Here is a 4,640-nt window from a genome sequence, read left to right on the forward strand (position 1 = left end):
GCCCCCAGATAGGTCCATCATTTAAGAAGACAGTTTGTAGTCTCTTGTAGTTAAACATGTAGCTACCCTAGGACCCCGGAATCCATTTCTAGGTACTTAGAGAAATTAAGACATGTGTTCAAGAAAAGGCAATATCACGATATCCATAGCAGCATGAACTAAACTCTGGAAATTAACTAGAAATAACTATGTTGGTAGCAATGGGAACAACCAATCGTCCTCAACATGAGAAGGAATAAATATTTTGTAGTATATTCTTGCAATTATATACGATCTTAAAAAGATCGAACTACTAGCACATGGAACAACATTGGACAGACGTCAAAAACATCTTATTGAGCAAATGAAGCCAAACCCGAAACACTACTGTGGGGATCCATTATATTAACACCAAGAATAAGTGGCATTAACTTGTGATAAAATAGGAAGAGCAATTTCTTGTGGGCATTTGGATTGACCGAATGAGGGTTCGAGGAATTTTCTAGAATGAAAGAGATCTTTCAGGGTTTTATTATGTTGTTGGTTACATGGCTCCATTTGTGTGTTCACATAATCACACTTGGGAGACTTCCAGCTCCCATGAAGCTTGGAAGTCATTTCTCTGTTCTAATAAAAAACTAAGCACACTGAAAATCAGCTCTTCTTAAATCAGTAAGAGAAGGAAGGCTGCAGGGCAACTCACTGCCCTCAAAACTGGAGAGGCGGACAGAGGGATTCACAACTTACCTGAGCAGAAACTCAGAGGAGCGGAGGCTGCGGTGGGAACGGTGCTGGGTAGGAAAACCGCAACCGTAGCTGACAAATCGCCGGAGGCCCCATGCAAAAACTGAGTGTTAACTCCAAGGAACTCCGTTAAGAGGGGCCCCCACACTTTTGGGAGTTTTTGCCCCAGGAACCTGACCAGCTTCTCACAGTAAATACCTTTCCTGCTTTTGCCGGGGGGAAAAGGGAAAAGGAACCATTTTGAAACAAGCCAGACCCTGTGTTCGTCTATAAAAAGGGCTGCCCTCAGGAGAAACGAATGCGTCAGGGTTTTAAGCAAAGCCTACCTCACCTGGGAGAAGGGAGTTACCCAATTCCAGTCCAATCTAGCCATCCTGTTCTACCGAAGGGGAGAGAAAAAGAATATGAGAAACACTTGTGAGGTTCACAGCCCCGTAGACAGGCTAAGACAGACGTACTCACAGGACTATTGAGCGCTTCCCCTTCCCCCACACCTCGCCCCCACACGTCCAAAGGTCAACGTACAGCACTCATTTTACCTAGTGTATTATGAGAGCCTAACAAGAAAAAATTACGAGGGCATACTAAAGGGCAAAAAAACACAACTTGATTTTAGTTTTGAGTGTCAGGTGAAGGGGATTTACTGATTTCTCCCACTAGGTACTACTCCTTTATTCCAAAACTTAGTGGGGAAAAAGAAAACTGAATAAAAGTAGCAGAGAGGAATGATAGCCTAACTCCTTCACTGTGGTGGTAAAAAGGAAGTTGCTTGAGGTATAACATCCTTATACAAGAGTTCACCCAGCTACTCATTATTACATTTGCTTTTATCTGGAAGATTTTATGTATTTCTTTTAGGAAATTATTGCTTTAAAAGTAAAAAATGGCAAGTTCTTTAAAAAAAACTTGCAAATTCCTATCAGGGCGTATATCAAAGGTGAGTAAATGTATTTATTAATTAGGGGGATGGAAACTGGAACATTTTTATGCAGAAATCTAATTATCATGGATGTGAATGTTTTCCATTGCCTCTCAATCTGCTTTTTCAGGCTTTTGTTTTTGTTTTCAATTTCCTGTATCACACGTTTTTCTGTGGCTGCTGTAACAAGTGAACACAACGGCTTAACACAACAAGAGTTTATTTTGTCACAGTTCTGGAGGAGCAGAAGTCTCCTGTCCACGCGCCAGCCGTGTAGCACTCTTTCTGGAGGCTCAAGGGAGAACCTGTTTCTTGCCTCTTCCAGCTTCTGGTGGCTGTCGGCATCCCTTGACTTGTGGCAACATCACTCCAGTCTCAGCCTCCATGTTCACATTGCCTCTATCTGTCTTCCCCTCTGTGTGTCTTTTATGTGGATCCTAATCGACGAGTGAGGGCCTACCTGGCTAACCCAGGGTGATCTCCTCTCCAGATCCTGAAATCAACGACGCAGGTGAGGACCCTTTCTTTTAAACGCAATAACATTCACAGGTTTGGAAGATTAAGACAAGGACACATCTTTTGGAGGGCCTTTCAATCCACTGCACATACCAATTAATATCAAATGAACATGACCCTGTGCCCAGCACTGCGTTTGAAGCTACATCAGAGGACATGCAGAGTAACAGTCATCTTCCCAGGCGCTTGACTTTATACCCCAGCTCAATTTCTTACACTGAGTGAGAATGGGTAAATTACCAAAACTTACTATGTTTCAATTATTTGTAAAATGGGATAAATAATAATATCAACATCCAACATTATTTTGTGATTTAAAAAAGAACAATGAAACAAGTAGACTATTTCCTAGTACATATTAAGTGTTGAGTATATTTTAATTATTTGCTCAATAAAAAGGCACATTCACTGATTTTCAGGAATTTTCACATCATCAAATCTACACTAAGGGGAAAAACAAACTGTAGTCCCAACGTATCTGATACATACTTGGAATTCGTGGTCTCATCACGGAAATGATTTACCTGGAATTTAAAGTTTGACAGCAATAACTGGAGTGGGAGATCATCCAAGGGCATATTTTCCTTCCTCTCTCCTGCTTTCTGTCCACTTCCTTCCTTCTTTCTACCCGGCCTTGTTCCACAGTTTACCAAAAAGGCACATGTTGAAGAAAAGAACAATAAAGTAAAATAATAAAGTTCAAGAAAACCAAAACAGATTTGTCTTTTCCAATAAACAGACGTTCCGGTTTCGCCCGTGCTCTGTTCTGCTGCCTGGCTCACAGGCTGGTGCTCACAGTAGGGTGTTTGCTTGCACCGAGTCAGCTCTCACCAGTTGTGTGCTCACCCTCAGCTGTACTTGCTTCAAACCCGATTATTTAAGTAAATATTATGTAGATAGAAAATTATTAATTTGAAACAACTTTGGTTGTTTTTATAAAAATGAAGTTGAACTATTTAACAACATTAGATAGAAATGAGTGTGCCATTTAAAATTGTTTTCCTAATAGTCACAGGCCACAATCCAGGACTGGGGGGGAAGTAGGAGGGATTCATAAAAAGCTCAAGAAATTCTGCACTCCAGTCGCTTCACAGATGTATTTATGCCACTTTAAAAAATTGAAACTGGAAATTACAGTACAAGCAAATGCATGTTCTTTGGAATTCTAGTCAATGAACCCAAATCAGAGAAAAAGCCTTCATCTCCTATCAAGTAATTACTGGTGTATTACTTTCTGACAGCTGCCATCACAAAGCACCATACACTAGGTGACTTGATAACAAAACTGTATTCTTTGTTCGCTTGTTCCAGAGGTTACAGTTGAGGTGTCTGTCAGCAGGGATGATTCCTTTTTGCAGACTTTTAGGGAGGATCTCTTCAATGCTTCTCTCTTAGCTGCTTCTTGTTGCCTGCAATACTTGGTGTCCCTTGGCTTCTAGACACATCACTCCGATCTCTGCCTCCAGCTTCACATGATTTCTTCCCTCCCCTTGTTTGTGTGTCTGAACCAGTCATGACCTCATCTTAATGAGATTACATCTTCAAAAACCCTATTTCCAATTTAGGTCATGCATACAAGTTATGAGTGGACATGAATTTTTGAGGGACACTATTCAACCCAGCATAGCTAATAAATTCCATTTTTACTTATATGTTTCAAGGTCAATTAATGCTTAAAATATGCTTCTCTAATTTTTATCACTATTTTTAAATTAGTTTTCAATTAATCACATAACCACATATCTCAATTGCATAATATAAAAAGAATAAATGACTCAGATCAGAAACATATGAAATACATAGGACTATAATTGGGCCTTACATGGGGGAGACAGGGTAAGTTATATAACTTTTAATATATATGAAAGCTTCTAAAGAAGCAAAAGAAAGAACAGGAAATAAAACATAAGAAATACAGTAGAGGAAAGAAAGAAAGAAATATAAAATTTTAAAAATGCATAAAGCAAAACTCAAAGGACAAAATTCGGTCTTTAAAAAAATCAATAAAATCTATAAATACTTAGAATGACTGATCAAAACAAAAGAGAAAATATAACTTTAGTATTAGGAACAGAAAGGAGGACATCAGTATAGATTTGACAACATTAAAAGGATAATATGGGGCGCCTGGGTGGCCTACGGGGGGTGTGTGTGTGTGTGTGTGTGTGTGTTTAATCCTGCTTGGGATTTATTGATTGATATCTTCCATTAACTCTGAAAAATTCTCAGCCACTATGTCTTCAAAAATTTCTCCCCCTTTATTTTTCCTCAGTTCTGGAACACTAATTGTAACTGTGCATCTAATGTTATGTCACAGGTATTGGAAAGCTCTGCTTAGTTTAGTTTTACACTCCTTTTTCCTCTCTGTGCTGTGGTTTAGGTCATTTTTTTTACCTGTCTTCACTTTCTCCATGTAGAGTCTATTGCGGAGTCCGTCACATTTCTTATTTCTGATGCTATGTTATTCCATTCTGGTATTTCA

At 39.3% G+C, this 4,640-nt stretch overlaps 1 long non-coding RNA gene across 1 annotated transcript; it reads right to left on the reverse strand.

The window, feature by feature from the left end:
- Window positions 1-1,844: 1,844 nt before the first annotated feature.
- On the reverse strand, window positions 1,845-3,726 carry LOC121101698. Its single transcript, XR_005833679.1, has 2 exons — window positions 2,683-3,726; window positions 1,845-2,135 (listed from the first exon to the last, which is right to left on the reverse strand). It is a non-coding gene; the product is annotated as an uncharacterized LOC121101698 (long non-coding RNA).
- Window positions 3,727-4,640: the final 914 nt, after the last annotated feature.

Source organism: Ursus maritimus, unplaced genomic scaffold, assembly GCF_017311325.1.
Source record: "Ursus maritimus isolate PB19 unplaced genomic scaffold, ASM1731132v1 scaffold_11, whole genome shotgun sequence".
In the NCBI taxonomy this organism is placed as follows: Eukaryota; Metazoa; Chordata; class Mammalia; order Carnivora; family Ursidae; genus Ursus; species Ursus maritimus.